Raw genomic sequence first — 17463 nt, forward strand, 5'->3', positions numbered from 1 at the left:
GTGAGCCACCATGTGGTTGCTGGGATTTGAACTCTGGACCTTCGGAAGAGCAGTCGGGTGCTCTTACCCACTGAGCCATCTCACCAGCCCCAGGCTCTGATTTCTTGAGGGTTACATTGGGAGTTTTAAATACCACTAATAGCTGTCTACAGCCCGGACCTAGCCATACTTGCGTTCTGAGATAGGCTTAAAGCACCCACCTTGCCAGAGGGCTTCCCTGCTGCTTCTGCTGAACTAGAATGTGCAGTAGGTTGGAGCCGGCTCATCTCTCACACATCTGTTCCCTTTTACTGCCAAGGAAATGCTGGTCCTACCCAGCAAGGAGCCAACTTTTGTTAAAATCCACTAATTAGATAACTGCTTCCCTGAGCAGTTGCGGGAGCTTCTTTACTGACAGCCATTAGCATGGTTTGGATCCTTTGACTAGATGACAGTAATTGCAGCACTCTTAATTGCTTAGGGCGTTGGTTTCCAAATATTGACTGCAAGATGTCTTAGTCATTTCTGTTTACTGGGATTAATTACTTTAAGTATTTTTTTGAGGTTTATGTATATGAATGTGCACCACATGAGAGCTTAGGAGTTAGTTGCAGATGGCTGTGAGCCACCATGTAGGCGCTGAGAATTGAACCCAGGCACTTTGCAAAAACAAATTCTCTTAACCACTGAAACTCGCCACTTCTTCAGCTTCTAATATGTATAATTTCTTTATGGAACGACTAAGTTCTGTCGGTGTATGGCTTCTTAAAGTGGGGTCTTTCTGCATTCTAGAACTGGCTGTGTAGCCTACCTAAGCTGGCCTCAAACTCAAGATCCTTCTTCTAAAGCCTCTTGAGTTATGAATTCTAGTGTGGGCACCACCACAAAGGTTAGTTTAATATTCGGATGACTTGTCTATGCGGTTGTCATACTCCTTTCTTCCTCAAATTCTCAGTGACCTCTGCACTTACTAAGGCCTTTGGATGTGTGATTTATGTTCTGTTAAAGCAGGAGAGTTAGTTTCACTCTGAGAAAAATGGAGATTAAATGGAGAGATAAACAAAGCTAATATAGAGACATGAAGAATTTACAGACGTCTTGATAATGGTTTGAACTTCAACAAGACATGGAATGGAGAAGACAGTCTCTGTTAGTCTTAATGAGTACATCAAACCACGTTTTGTTTGTAACCTATCATTTGTAGTTGGTGCATTTTTTGGAAAGAAAACATGAATAGAAAGTCCTCTTTAGGATGGCCTAGTCGGCCATCAATGGGAAGCCCCTTGGTCTTGCAAATATCATATGCCCCAGTACAGGGGAATGGCAGGGCCAGGAAGCTGGAGTGGGTGAACTGGGGAGCAGGGTGGGGGGAGGGTATAGGGGACTTTCAGGATAGCATTTGAAATGTAAATGAAGAAAATATGTAATAAAAAAAGAAAGAAAAGAAAAAAAGTCCTCTTTAGCCAAGGATGGCCTGTAAGTACTGATCCTCCTGGCTCTGCCTGCAAGTGCTGGGAGAACAGAACTCCTACAGACCTGAACAAAGCAGTTCAAACCTGCCCTTGAGAATGTTCCGCTTCTGGGCGGGCAGCAGGACCTTGTGGAAGAGCTCCCAATATATAAGGTGTCCCCATCAGGTTATCTTAGCCACCCTCTAACAGTAGAGAGAGCCTGAGGCCCAGGAATTCTTGGCACTTTGCCCTCCAAACTCCTGGGCCTCAAACTGATGAATGAATGCTCTTCTTCTTTCTTCCTGCGCCTTCCTGCCTTCCTAGGAAGCTAGGAGACTGGTTGCAACAGTTGGGGGCATCTTCCCTGGAAAGTAAAGAATTGGCAGCTGACAGACTATTCCAGGATGGCCTCCACAAGCTCATAATTCAGGCGAAGCAGTAGGCTCTGTAAGTAACTTTTTCACTAGTTACCAAGTATCTGAGGAGCTCCAAATTTTTTTGTGCTATTGCTGAAGGGATCAGAAAATCCTATAGCCATGATAGAGCAAGAATGATCTCCAGACCAGTACCAGTGGCTTCAAGGTAGGCCATCCTAAACTTAACCTGAAGCTGCACCTCACTGAGTCCAGCAGATGAATTTTATACACACTAATGCTGGACAGGGACTGCTGTGCGGGGCCCACTATGGGACAGTGAAAAGATGAAGTTGGCTGGCCTTTCTGAGACAGTGGTGAAGTGAAGGGGGAAGCGTTTGCTCTACCAAAGCTCAAAGCAAAGACTTTGGTGACAAGAAGGCAGTGCTGAAAGACATCTATAGCTGCAGCTAAAAGGCCATGCTGCCCACTAGGTGACCCAAGACCCTGGGACTCCTGTGGAAATCCAGATATCCTTGGAAGGCCTTGCTTGGCTACTATGTCATCATCAGGTGTCCAGTGCCCACCAAATCTGCTTTGAAGATAGAGGGAGAGACACCATTCTGTGTGGGTGGCAAGGCCAACAAGCACTGCACCAGACAGGTTGTGAGGAAGCTCCGTGACAGTCCAGATGTTCCCAGACAGGTCCTGAGAGAAGGACGCACATAGCCAATACTTGCTGCTTATGGCACTGGATGTTGCCAACAAAATTGGAATAATGTAAACTTAATCCAGCTGACCACTAAGGAGGGAAGGGGAGGATGAGGTAAAGGAGGAAGGGAGGAAGCTAGCTGACTTATAGAGCCTCAAGAATGACAGTCAAGGGATCAGATGAAAGTGACTCAATGTTCTGGGTCTGCTAACCTAAATGTCTTCCAGACTCCTTTGTACCCACTCAATTCTGGGGGAACCTGAGGACCAAAGACAAATGACATCTATGGAATTAATGTGAACAAACTTTATGATGTCATCTAATCCAAAAGGGCAAACACAGTCTCAAAGTCTAACAATCACTTCACAACAAATAAGGTGGAAGGCGGGGCTGGAGATGAGTCAGCAGTTAAGAGCACTTGTTACTCTTGCTGAGACTGTCGGTTCAGCTCTCTGCACACACATGGTGGCTCATAACCATTCATACTCCAATTCCTGGACAGCCAATGCTGCCTTCTGACCCTTGCAAGCATCAGGCATGCATATGATGCAATACATACATGCAGTCAGGGTCAAAGATTAGTGAAAACAACTTCAAAGACACCCTACCTTGTGGATGGGGAGAGCAAGCCTGCCCTTTACCATATCCTTGTGTGGTTTAAAGAAAAGTGGCAAGGAGCCTTCAGTAACTAAAAAGGCTGAAGCCTATGTCAAATGTACTCTTTTTTTTTTTTTTTTTTTAGTTTTTCTGAGACAGGGTTTCTCTGTGTATCCCTGACTGTCCTGGAACTCACTTTGTAGACCAGGCTGGCCTTGAACTCAGAAATCCGCCTGCCTCTGCCTCCCGAGTGCTGGGATTAAAGGCGTGCGTCACCACACCCAGCTCGTCAAATGTATTATAAACTCCAACTCTGTTCATCTTCATCTTTCCTTACCCTGAAATTCATTTCTTCTCTGAAGCTAAGAAGGAAGGGACCTTTGGAGGCTGCTTCAGGTAACAGATCTACCTTTCCCAGCTTTCCTCCAGGCTCTTACCGTCCCATTACATTCCCACCACCTCTGTCCCTTTAATTGACTTTCTGTCAACACCAGACGCCCCTAACCCTGACTGTGACACTCCCAATTCTCTCCTACTTCCTGCTTCTCCACTTGCTTTTTTCCTTAGCCCAATGCAGTGTGGCACTTCCTTACAGGTTCCACTGGAAAGCAGGATGCTTTGTGCCATGTGGCTGACAATCAAGCTGTTTCTGACTCGATACTAGGGCAGAGAAAGCAAGAATCTCGAGAAATAAGTTACTTTAACTCTGGAAACCAAATTACTGTAGTCTGGGGAATTATCACAGTTTAAACAAAATGAAGAGGCTTTACAAAATGGCGTGGCCTGGCTGACACTGTCTTTCCTTTAACCCGAGCTTGTTTTTCAGCTAAGCTGGCTGATCAGGAAGTCTCAGCAATCTCCCCTTTCCACAGAGCCCACATCCCATCTTCTCACCTTGCAGTTTTACATATGCCATCACCATCTCTTCAGCTGCTGACCCCTGACCCTCTGTGTGTGTGCCTTATGCATGTGTGTATATGGGTGTGTGCACAAATGTACATGTGGGTATATATGTACACGTGTATATGGATGGGAGGCATTGACAGTGGATGTCTTCCTCAGGTGTTGTTACAGAAGTGTGCTGCTGGACCCAACCTTTTTAAAAATGTAGTTGCTAGGGATTAATACCCAGGCTCTCTTGGTTGCACAGGACGTACGTTATCAACTGAGCCATTTCCTCAGCCCCTTGGTATCTGTTTAAAGATCATGTGGTTGGTTGGTTGGTTGGTTGGTTGAACTTTGCAGTTGGGCCTACCTGACTTGCTTTTTGGTCTTCTGGAAGGAATTTGGTTAGACCTCAAGTTATTTGTTTGCTCTGTCTGCCTCTTGCAGTCCTGAAGCACACCTAGTCTGAGCTTAGGTAGGTCTTGGAACAACCTCAGCAAAGCTGTGCAGTTAATGCAGGCATGTGCATGTCTGTCCTGGGGTGGCAAAAGGCAAGCAGTTTTGTTGAGAGTGTGGCATATGCCTTTAAGCCCAGCACTTGGGAGACAGGAAGGGGAATCATTGAAGTCAAAGCCAGCCAGGACTACACAGTGAGACTCTGTCTAAACAAATTAAAGGATAAGTGGTTTTCCCATATTATTATGACTTCTAAAAATCCCACATTTGGGGGCTGAGGGCATGGCTCAGTGGTAGAACATTTTCCTGGAATGCGTCAAGTTCTGGGTTCTATGCGCAGTACCGCTCTCCCCCTAAATCACACATTAGAAGCAGGGTACGATAGCGCACACTTGTAGTGTCAGCTGCTCAGGAACCTGAGGCAGAACTCAGAAGTTAATAACAACCAACTGGCAAACATCGACCACATTTTAAACAATTACAAGTATTGATGACTCTGTGTGTGTGTATAAAATGTTATATATACGGTATATATATATATATCATGCCATATATATGTGTGTGTGTGTGTGTGAGACCATTTATTTAGCCATTTCCCTATTCTTGGAATTTAGGTGGTTTTTAGTATCTTGAGTAAGTAGAATATTAACAGCAATAATAATAATGTATATAAAAGCTTTGTTAAGACTATGTGCTGCTCTTACAATGCAGTTCTCAACACCTATGTTAGACAGATCACAACTTCCTGTAACTCTAGCAGCATGAGATCCAAGTCCCTCTGCTGGCCTTCACACACTTCCTTGGACACACACATGTGGCATACATTCACACACATGCAAAAACTTTAAAAATTAATCCTAAATATCCTTACCTATATAGTCACTAAATTATAGATCAATATATAGTACTTGCTATGTATCTGAAATTGTTTTCCCAGATGAGGTAAGAGCTGAAAATGCCTTAGGCAAACACTTAACCATTTACAGTGTGCTGAGTAGACTTGTCTCTATGTGATCTTAGAGTGCACAGGCACTGTACTAGGAGCTAGAAAAGGAAACAAAAAATTCATGCAGAGCTCAGACTACAGGAAAGACAGCATTGTAGATACATAAAAGTACAACTTGAATATCATTGTTCCAAAAATCTAAAATCTGAAATTCTTGCAAATCCAAAACATTTGGATTGGTCCATCATTGTCTTGGCTTTACTAATCTGTCGCGCAAAGTGGGCTTTTCAAAACTCGGCACTTGGGCTGGTGAGATGGCTCAGTGGGTAAGAGCACACGACTGCTCTTCCGAAGGTCCAGAGTTCAAATCCCAGCAACCACATGGTGGCTCACAACCATCCGTAACGAGATCTGGCGCCCTCTTCTGGAGTGTCTGAAGACAGCTACAGTGTACTTACATATAATAAATAAATCTTTAAAAAAAAAAAAAGAAAAGAAAAGAAAAGAACAAAACTCAGCACTTAAAGTGAGAAGTGCGTCCCTCTGCCATGGGGAAGGGATCTGTCCTCTGCCATGGGGAAGAGATCTGTCCGAGCTGCAGCACATCACTATTAGATGCATTACAAGTTTGAATCTTGGAGGCTGGAGAGATGGCTCAGTGGTTAAGAGCACTGACTGCTCTTCCAGGGGACCGAAGTTCCTTTCTCAGTAGTCATACGGCAGTTCACAACTGTCTGTAACTCCAAGATCTGAGCACCCTCACACAGACATGCATGCAGGCAAAACACCAGTGCACATAAAGATTTTTAAAAAATGAAACTTGGAGGACTGGTGAGATGGCTCAGTGGTTAAGAATGCTTGCCTCTCTTTCATAAGGCCCACATGCATTTCCTAGCACGGCAGTTCACAGATATCTGGAGTTCCAGGGGACCTGACATTGTCTAACTTACCTCTGTGGGCACCAAGCATACACATGGTGCGCTTACATGCACGCAGATACTCATACACATAAAAATGAAAAAAATCTTAAATAAATTTGAATCTGACTGGAGGTGTAACTCAATGGCAGAGAGATTGCTTGTAATGTCTGAGGCCCTAGGAACAATAACACATGCACTTAGCTTGCTTCAGTAGTGTGTAGTTGTGTTCATTATTACTTGAGATCATTTGAATTCATGGAGGTCCAAAACAGGACCCTGACTCAATAAATACCTAAGTAGATAACAGAACCTCTATCTGGAGCCTGATTTATAGCATTGAGTATGTTTATCCAGTAGGGGGAGCTCTGACCAAGAGTTTTAAAAGCACAGGCATATATAAATATATATATATAAAATATATACATATATACATGCAAACACACACATATATATAAGATCTGGCATCAGGGATCAAGATCTTGAAATGCACTAGAATTTGTCTTATCTTTGCTCCCTGGGTCATATGGAAGAATTATATATGGCATATAATAGTAATATATATATATATTATATATATATATATATATATATGTATATGTATATGTATGTATATGTATGTATGTGTATATATATCTACATATACACACATGTATATGTATGTGTATATATATATATATATATATATACACACAAACACACACATATGTATATAATTTTTTTCTCCTTAGAAATGGTACATTGCATTAAATCAATTTAGCTTGGAATTCAGGCTTTTCACTAGAAAAAGAATGTGTTTACATTTAAATTGGCAAAAGGATGTTTTCTTAGTTTCTAAACTTCTATACTTGGGGATTACAATTTTTTTCCTTCATTTCCTTCATTTTCTTCCTTTTATAAAGAAGACCTTATAAAACCTTTCTTGGTCTTAGACTGAAATTTATTACTGATTCCAGATTACCCTTACCCTCACTCTTTGTGTGTGTGCATGAGTGTGTGTGTGTGTTTTGGGAGGGTTACATAGGATGCATAGGGTCTTTTAAGCTTTTATTTTTAATTATGTGCCTGCATGTGGGTCTGTGTGTAGAATGTGCACGTGAGTACAGTTGCTAATGGAGGCCAGAAGAGGGCATCGAATCACCTAGGGCTGGATTTACAGGGGGTGGTGAGCCACCCATGTGGGTCCCAGGAATAGGACAAGTCATCTGAGCCCTCCAGTCCCTGTATGATATGTGTTTATGTGTATATATGTAATAGTCATGAAGCATATTCTCACCAGCCAGATGCCTTTAAAACAGTATAATCACCATAAAAAGTGTTCATTGTCTTTACACGTGGACCACATTAGTAGTTTTTTTTTCTAAAACTCGTTCACAGTGTGTTATGGGTCATTCCATCTTACCTATTTCATAGTTCTTAAAAGTCAAGGGAAGTGGATACGTCTCACTAATTTCAAGTTGCTAGACAGCTCATATTGCCAAGAAATGTGGCAAAGTCAGTAAAATGTAGCAGGCAAATCAAATATAAATCCATTTTTATTCTAGACAGAGACTAACTCTATCCTATTCACACATTATTTTGTAGCTGTAAAGTTGTTTTAATATAGATAGATCATTGCTCACTTCTATAGTCTAATGCTTAAACAGGGCCCTCAGACATTCTCTTCTCCTGCTAGTGTTTGTTACTGTTTTGATTTGAAGCAGAAACCTACACTGTTGCTGATGATGGCTTGGAGTTCACCTTGCTGTCTGGTTACTTTGAACTGTGGCAATTCTCCTGCCTCATCCTCCAAAGTACTGGGATTTCATAGTAAGCCAGTGCACTCAGCCCTGTGTCCGTTTTTATGCATGTTTAAGTTACTTATTAAATATTAAATAAACAATTGTCGTTGGAGCAATATAGAAAATGATACTTCATTCTCTTGGTAAGCATCACATTTCAGGTCTTCAGTTTGCAGTTATAAAAAGGTGTATTTTTTCTAGTTAAGATGAAAATGGCTAGCATTTAGATAAAAACTAAAAAGTTTACAACAAAGATAATGGTTTAATTACCTAGTTTTAACTAGAAAGCCAACTTTACTAAGCATTTGTAGATTCAAGTGTTATTACTGAATGTGGTCTACTTCTTTTGTTTTGTTTTGAGACAGGGTTTCATGTAGCCTAGGCTGGTCTCAAACTCAACCTGTAACACAGACTAACCTTCGGCTCATCTTCCTGCCTTTACCTCCCAAGTGCTTGGATTACAGGCCCGTACTTTGTACTACCACACCTGGCTTGTCTGCTTTTTTGGAATCTAATGATTTCTATTAACTTCATGTATGGCTCCTATATTGTTTTATTCCATGTCTCCTTTTAAAGTCTTTTAGCTTCAGGGTAAATGATGACACTGATCCACAAGGCTGGAATCACACTCAGGGTGGAGGTAATGATCTCCAAGGCCCTCAGAAACAGCTGGGAGGATTTTGTAATTAAAGAGGAGGCAAACTTAAATCACCAAAGCATTTTATCATCCCCAAATACAGATATCTCAAGGTGAGATATGCCAGGGTGAATGGAACATACACAGGATGGCTGTTTCTAAGAGTCAGTGACCTAAGCCACGCTCACCTGTTTCACAGCCCTACGTGAGCTGCTTCCTCTCCTGGTCACAAGATGGCAGCAGCCGCCACAGATACTGTATCTTCAGCAGGCATAGTTAGCCATTCTCAAGTTGGATTTATACTTCTCCCTTTACAGACTTAAAAATTAGAGACCCAAAGTAGCATTGCATTTCTCTACATCAAGTTTGCCTCAGCTTACTACAGGGTTGTTACTACAGGTCGTCTTTAAAGAGAGAGGGGAATCGAAGTGGACACTTCTGGTTTCTTTGGAGACTCAGTTGTGTCATGTGAGGTTTTTCTGGAAGCTGTCTTATGAGAGGATGTTTTTGCTGAAGCAGATATGTGGGAGGATGGTTTGCTGAGAACAGACACGTGGTGCTTTTTTGGGAGCTACTTGGAAAAAAGGGCATGTGAAGTTTTGCTGGAGTGGACACTTGAGAACACTTCATGTTTGGAAAGGGTATAAACATAACCCAACAGGCAGTGGACCGTGCTGTATGGCATTGGTTTGCCTTGCCTTCTTTGCTGATCATTGTTTGTTGTGACTTTATAGAGAGAAGTGCACCAAAGAACGTCTGGTGGTGTTTCAGGGGCTTCTCGCTGCTTCGGCAGACTCAGACCAACTGGTAGAGCATCAAGGTTCATTCTAGATCAAACTGCCATTGCTGATTTGGTGTTTGCAAATGGATGAGCTTGTGAACTGAACTGCTCATATCCTGACATCAAAGACTGGAATTGCCCTAAAGAACTATTTCTAAACAGGTCCACATCTTATTTCTTCCTATTAACCTTTTCTTTCCACACCTCTGGTGGGTGGTGGACCAGAAGGGAGGTTAAAGTGTTTTAAGTAGCCTTATTAAAGTAGGGTACAGGGTCTCACTGTATGTCTTTGGCTGTCCAGGAACTATGTAGACTAGGCTGGCCTCAAACTCACAGAGCTCCACCTGTCTCTACCTCTCAAGTGCTGGGATCAAAACTGTAAGTCACTATACCAGTTAACTGTGTATTATAGAAGTGGCTACCAATTGTACCTTGGACTCATGGCCAAAGGAATAAACTAATGAGTGGTGTGGGAGGGACAGAAAGAGAAAGGATGGGTAAAAGTAGAAATTAAACTTTAAAATGTAGCCGGTTGTGGTGGTGCACGTCTTTAATCCCAGCACTTGGCAGGCAGAGGCAGAGGCAGGTGGATTTCTGAGTTTGAGGCCAGCCTGGTCTACAAAGTGAGTTCCAGGACAGCCAGAGCTATACAGAGAAACCCTGTCACGAAAAACAACCAAACCAAACCAATAACCCTGAGAATTCAGAGAATCAGACAGCATCACCCTCTTCCTATTCACAGACTGAAATATGCAGGCTGGAGGGAAGCAGCAATGTGTACAAGCTTATCTAAGCATGTTAAATATCAAGGGCAACCCAGACCTTGTGATCTGGTCCTCTTAGTTTAAAATTTATGCTTTATTTTACGTGCATGAGTATTTTGCTTGAATGTAGGTCTGTGTACCATGTGTATGCCTGGTGCCTGGGAGGTCAGGATAATGCATTGCCCCTGGAACTGGAGTTATAGGTGTTTGTGAGCTGCCCTGTGGGTGCCGGGAAGTGAACACAGGGATGTTGTAAGAACATGTCCTCTTAAATGCTGAGCCATCTCTCTAGCCCCATCTGCAATTCTGAAATTGTGTTTTTAATTTGAGAGTGAGCCTGAAGATGGGACTCAGCTCATAGAGTGCTTGCCGTGCTGTGAATGAGACTGTCCACTATGGGTGCTGACGTTTGAACAGGTGGTCACCAGTTGCTGGCACTGTTTGGGTAAAGTTAGAAGGTGTGGCCTTGCTGGAAGAAGTATGTCACCAGGGCCAGCCTTTGAGGTTTTCAAAGCCAGGAGCCATTCCCAGTTTACTCTATTTACTGCTTATGGTTCAAGATGTGAGCTCTCCGTTGCTCTGCTGCCATGATTTCCTGTCAGGAAGGACCCTCGAAAACCATATGCCCAAATAAACCCTTTCTTCTGTGAGTTGCCTCGGTCAGAATTGGGTTTTGTTTTGGTTTGGTTTTGTTTTTTTGAGACAGGGTTTCTCTCTGTAGCCCTGGCTGCCCTGGAACTCACTCTGTAGACCAGGCTGGCCTCAAACTCAGAAATCCGCCTGCCTCTGCCTCCTGAGTGCTGGGATTAAAGGTGTGCGCCACCACTGCTCGGCATCACAGCAGTAGAAACACAATGAATACAATGCTCCATGCTTAAACTCTGCCCCCAGTCTCTGTTACAGCTTCAGGGGTTTTGATTCCTTCTTCCACGTGGAAGTTAAAACAAAAATGAAATACAAAAAAATGGGTTATATAAAATTGGTGAGACAAAGTGCTTAGCGTGTTTGCTGTCTGATTTTGCTTCTGAACGTTACTCTGATGTCTTCAACCTCAGACTTTATAGCCCTCAGCTGCCAACTCTGTGGTGGCTGTTTCCTTCCTAGATGGCAAGTCTGGGTCAAAATTGTTCCAGCACATATCCTTAGAGCCCCGACACAGCCTTCCACATGATCCCCAGAGCTCATCTCCCTCTGCTCTTAATCACTTCATATCCAGGCCCCCCCACCCCCACCCCTTAGCCACTGGTCTTGACCACTCTATGCAAGAAAGGGCCTAGTGGTTATTGATCTCATTTCTCCTATAGTAGAAATATGAGTTTCTTTTATAAATAACTTTTCCTTTCTAGAGGCTTGGCTAATCAAGGACCAGGTAGAGTGGCATATACTTGTTATTCTAGCATGCTGCAGGACTAGGCAGGAAGATCTTGAGTTCCAAGCAAGCTTATGACACATAGTGAGACTGTCAGCAAACAGCAGCAAGAGGCACAGCACTGTTCACATATTTCTAGAAACAGATGGTGTTGGGGTTAAGCGAGGCCACGCACATGCCCTTTAAACCAGTGAAAGGCTGCACACAGTGAGGAAGGAGAAAGGTGCTCCAACTGCGGCCAAGTGTGGCACCCTGCCCTGGCTTCTCTGCTTTCTTACTGGGCAGAGGAGGCAAACACAAAAGCTCGGTCTCTTTGTAAAGCCACTTCCTCCTGTTTTCCATTTCCCCCTTCCATGTTAAGGCAAGCAGTGGTTTTGGTTGTAGGCATTCGGTCCAGGTGTGCCTTTGCTCTGGGAGGCATTGAAAAGGATGGGAAGAGAGAGCATTTGGCTGACTGGCGCTTTTGGATCTCAGGCAGAGGCACAGGTGGGAACTGCAGTTGTTCTGAGTGTCCAGCCCGGCTCATCAGATCTGGGCACAAGCAGATCCAAGGGCTCGGTCAAGGGTGGCTATCCACTTCTCTACAGTCAGCTGGGGATCTTTTCTCATCTGACTCAAGGCCACAGAACTTTTGTTCTGACCAAGCCTGGTCCAGAGTAGCAGCTCAGTAAGAGAAGGCATTGGAATATCATCCCCACCTTGGGACTCTCAAGCACAGTGTCACTAGCCAAGTTTACATTTCTTTGGGGTTAAACATTCTTGCCCTTAACAGCTATTTGTGAAAACTAACATTATAAGACTATTGTAGTGACTGTTTTATAGTATTATAAGACATTAACCCTGCACTTATCTCAGTCCTTCTATATGTGACTGGTAGCACCCAGAATTGGTAGGGGTATTGTATGGCTGTGGCTTGGCTCAGGGCAGCCCAGGGGATGTAGGCATTTATTCTTTGTGAGGCATGCTGTGTTTCCAGTAATGAACTCTAAGTTGGCACAAACAGTTTTGGCTCTCAGAACACATGGAAAGATCAAAGGCTTGTATCTTATTCTCCAAGAGCTCTGGCTCCTTTGCCATCTCCCGATGCCCAGGATCCAGTTTCCATGTGTCTGTGCTAAGTACCTTGGTGTCTGAAGGGTTCAACCAGCAAGTTCTTTGGGCTTTAAGCTTTGTTACAGCCAGGAGGGCAGGGAGGTACCCACAGACATACTGGGAAGTGGGGAGAAAGGAAAGAGACTCCGGGGTTCCAGTATCTGGGTATCTCAGTAATGTGAGAGGGTGTCAAGAGATGGCTGGAGAGGTAAAGACAGATCAAGCAGTTACCTGTGGATAACTGCAGAGCCCCTGTGCCTGCTGGACCAGTTTTAGGGTCAGGCAGTGGTGCAGTGGTGTTTACCATCCTGCTCTTACCATCAGAGGCACACACTGGAGAGTACACAATACTTAAGTCCCACTGTGCCGTCATACTATTAACCACATGGATTACCAGGCCAACACTGAGCTCACTGTGTGACTCCCCCCAGGGTAGAAGAGAGTGTAATGTTCAAAGAAATGTCACATATTCCTCACTGCTTAATAGGGGATTGGTCAAGATGGTAAGAAGTTTTTCTCACACTTTTGAACTTGGAGCCAAGGGAAAGGCAGTTAACAGAGCCAGCAACACTGAACAAAGAGAGCTCATTGGAGTAATTGTCTTCAGCAGTTATTGTATATTGTTACTGGAATTCTAATAGTGAAAAAGCATTTTAAACACAAGAAAATGAAAATTACTGGGCCAGTGGGATTTCAGAGGCCAGAAGAAGGGTCCACATGCCAAATCTTCCTTCTAATGTTTCCCAGTGGCCCCAGATTTTCTAAATAGAAGGCAACTCTCTTCATTCCATAATGAGAAAGGTTTTTAAAGTATAAAATGCAGATTCACAACTGACTTAACAGATTGTTATAAGAGGGTCGCCAGGTGAGACCCAAGCTGAAGGTCTTAAGCAACTCACCTTGCTCCTGAAAAGGTCATGAAAGAGAATAAATAGTTCTTAAAGGAATAAGGGGCGGGGTGAGGCACAGAAGACAAAAAGATAGCAAAATTAAATCTACGGTATTAGCAGAAGAGTGGTAACATTACAAAGAACACCGTGTTGTTCAGGCAGGTGGCTCTCCATGAGTTCCATGCCAACCTGGTCTACAGAGAGAGTTCCAAGCTAAACAGTGAGACCTAGGCTCAAAACCAGAAACTAAAAACATTTGTTAGCACTCTTAAAAAATCTCGAGCAGAGTTGTAGAACCCAATGGACTCTTACTCAGACTTCTGATAGAATCAGCAGAGGGATTTTAAAATAGGAACTGGCTAGGCATGGTGGTTTGAAATCCTAGCATTTAAGAGGCAGGAGAATTGAGTTTGAGGCCAGCTTACGCTACACAGAGAAGACCCCGTCTGTAACAAATGAACACACGCAAAACCGTAAAATGGTTTCAACGTTTGCCAATGATACTCAGAAATAGAAAACAGTGCCTAACAGTTGGGAAGAGTGTCTACTGTTCTTAGCCTTGCCTCAAGGAAAGATGCGATCTTGTCTATTTTTACATTTTCAACCACGCATTCTCTGCACCCAGCAACGCCTTCTTTGTAACGGTGGAAAACCGAGGGATGGCTGGTTTCCCTTCTTAGCACATCAATTTAACGGGGTGGGGTGGGGTGGGGAGTAAAGGCTGTGACTGTGCCTGTGTGACTTAAAATGACGCTATGGATTCGTTTCTCCCTGAAAGCAACTGGAGGGGGTACTGACGTGACAACAGCAGCACCGCCGAAGACACTTGAATGACTGTTTCCAGGGGAGCCACGTTCCTCATAGTACGAGCCGCTGTGTGCTCGGCAGCGGCACGGCCTGGGTAAGAGACGGTGTGGTGTCCACTTCCGGCCCCCGCTGACAAGCTCGCCTGTGAGGACTCCGGAGGAGGTGAGTGGTCCCGGCTAGGCGCCGTGGGCTCGGCCGTGGCGGAGGCGGGCGACGCGGGCGTCGAGCGGCGCGTGGGAGGCTCGAGACCGCACCCCGCTCCCGCGCCCGCGCCCGCGCGCGCACCGGGCAGCACCACCCGCCGCGGGGCCGCTCGGGGAGGGCGGGCCGGGGAGGCGCCGGGTCACGTGGCGCGGTCACGTGCCCACCCCCCCAGCCCGACTGGCGGTCGCGGTGGCGGCCGAGGGAGGCGGAGTCTCGGCCGAGACGCGGGGGGGGGGAGGTGGTGGCGGCGGCGGCGGCGGCGCCGAGGGCTGCCGGAGGCGGAGGCGGAGAGGCACGGGGCCGCCGCCACGGCCGCTAGGGAGGTGAGGCTGGGATGGGCGGCCGTGAGGACCGGGACGGCGGGGGGCCGGGCGGTGGGCGCGGCGGGGGCGGCCGGCGCGGGGCTCCTCGGCGGACCCCCAGCTTGGGCGGCCGGCGCCTGGCTCGCCGGTTCGCCTTTTGTTCCGGCGTGCGAGGAACTGGGCCGACCGAGGAGCTCGGGCGTGCGTGTGTAAAATCAGAAGGCGTTTGGCTCGGAGCCATGTTTTTTTTCCCTTCTCCTTAATTGTGCAGACAGAAAAATCCCTTCTACCGGTTTTCCCGGGGAGACGGGCTGCGCCGGCCCGGCCTCCCCCACAAGTCCCTCGTTTGCTCTGTCGGCCTCCGGGTCCCGGGGCGGTTCTCCTTTCCTTCCTGCCTTCCTTCCCTTTCCTACTCTCCCCACCTTCAACCGAGCCGGGCCAGCCAGCGGGTGAGCGGGGTGTCTGCAAAGCGGCCCGGTCACCTGTCGTGGCAGCTGCATGGAAATCTGCTGTCTGGAGCCTGTGCGGTTTCTTCTGGCAAATCACGGAGATTCCGCTCCAGGCTTCAACCCCCCTTCCTCTTTTGCTCCTTCACTCTCCTAACCCAGCTCCTGCTGCTGATGTGAAGTTTCACCGTTTGTGGGCAATTAACAAGGAGGTGTCCACTTCTTTCTTTCCGAGGCGCCACTTGCTGGGAAGGTGAGGGCCATCTAGCTTTGTGGCTTGAATTGAATGTGGAGGGGTTGATAGTCATCGGTGAGATTGATGTCATGTAGGGACCTGTTCCTTCTACCTGCCAACCTGCCCAGGTAACTCTACCCCCTCTGGGGATAATCTGATCCCTTGGGGAGGGAACTGTTTTCAGGGTTTCTTTACTTGGGGACTCTCCTCTTTAAAATACTTTCTTTTTTTCTTTTCTAATACTATTAATATTTAGATCTGTTAACCCTGGCTGGCCTGGGACTCAGTGTGTAGACCAGACTGGCCTAGTAGAGATCGCCTGCCTTTACCTCCAGAGCTGAGATGAAGGGTTTGTGCCACCACACCAGGCCCACCTCTTTACACTACGGTGGCAGAGCCTCTTAAGGGTATTTCCTTACCGTTCTGCAGCAGGTTTTAGGAGGGGCAATTGTTCCTAAGGTTTAGAGGAATGTAAAAACCATTCTGAGATTGTCTTATTTTGAGCCTGTGGGATTTTGTTTTTTGTTTTTGTTTCTGGAGTCACTACTCCTTTGGTGGGAGTTTTTCAGGAAGCCCAAGGGGATCGTACCATATTCCTGGAGAATTCCAATTTGGGACTAATGTGAAATGACTGGGCCCTTGCACATAGCCGGACTGTAATCCAGAAAACCTCCAGAGAGACTCCTAGCCTTCAGGTGGGCAGCTGGGAGCTGTATAGTGATAGCCATATTCCGAATGGGAGTCTCATGTGTCCTTTCTTGTGATCCTGCTGGAGAAGGGATTGTATGAGCACATTATGAATAGCCAAAATCTAGTCTTTACTCCCTCAATTAGAGAGACATGTGTGTGAGCGAAAGAATTACTAGACAATGACCATTTTCTTGAAAACACTCAAGAGTTCTGTGGAAGTAGCAACATTTTTAGGTGATGGGGGAGGTGTTGCCTTCCAGACTTGGATATATGCTGTGCTGAGTTACAGGAAGTCACGGAAGGAAAAATATTTTTAACGCTCATGGAGGTTTCAGGCATGGAGGATGAGCAGAAAGCCAGCCTTACCCATGTTCTGTTTACTACACGTATTTTAAGTAACTCAGACATCATAAATGTGGATCATTTTCAGCTTTATGGTTTTCATATGGAGCTGAATTTGGTTTCAGAACTTTCTTTCCTCCACTAAAACTTCAAATGGAATTTTAACCTTTAAAAGGATGGGTGATCTCTGGAACCAGCTTATTTATTTTATAATGAATGTTTCTTTCCTTGCTTCCTTGTTATACCTCTCTCTTTCTTCCTAGTTATATTTTATGTGTTTGTGCCTGACTGTATGCATGTTCTGTCTGAGGACAGAAAAGGGTGATGGATGCCCTGGAACTGGAGTTACAGGTGGCTGGGAGCCATCTGACACAGATGCTAGGAACCAAACCCAGGTCCCCCGCCAGAGTGGAAGGTGCTCTTAATATGTTCACCCTCTTTACAGCCTCATGAAGAGGGGATTTTTTTTAAAAAAATGTGTTACTATTTTTTTTTTCCCTTTGGTTTTTTTGAGACAGGGTTTCTCTGTGTAGTCCTGCCTGTCCTGGAACTCACTCTGTAGACCAGGCTGGCCTCGAACTCAGAAATCCGCCTGCCTCTGCCTTCCAATTGCTGGGATTAAAAGTGTGTGCCACCACCGCCCAGCTACTATTTTTGTAAAGAGTTTTAAATTGAGCCTTTAAATTTAAATTGTTGATGCTGAGGTCCTAAGTAATTGTCAAGACAATAGCCTTAGCCGGGCGTGGTGGCGCACGCCTTTAATCCCAGCACTCGGGAGGCAGAGGCAGGCGGATTTCTGAGTTCGAGGCCAGCTTGGTCTACAAAGT

At 45.4% G+C, this 17463-nt stretch overlaps 1 protein-coding gene across 4 annotated transcripts in view; it reads left to right on the top strand.

Annotated features, from left to right (window-relative positions):
* Positions 1-14433: 14433 nt before the first annotated feature.
* Positions 14434-17463, top strand: part of Tulp4 (TUB like protein 4) — a 139642-nt gene continuing 136612 nt past the window's right edge. Inside the window, exon 1 of one of the 4 annotated variants that reach the window (XM_029471020.1) lies at positions 14434-14579. The gene's annotated coding sequence lies outside the window, so the exon portion shown is untranslated. Of the gene's footprint in view, positions 14580-14873; positions 14945-15091; positions 15623-17463 lie in introns of those variants that run through there. The other 3 variants (XM_021185717.2, XM_029471019.1, XM_029471021.1) reach the window with 3 other exon arrangements.

This window comes from Mus caroli, chromosome 17 (genome assembly GCF_900094665.2).
Source record: "Mus caroli chromosome 17, CAROLI_EIJ_v1.1, whole genome shotgun sequence".
NCBI classification, from domain to species: Eukaryota; Metazoa; Chordata; class Mammalia; order Rodentia; family Muridae; genus Mus; species Mus caroli.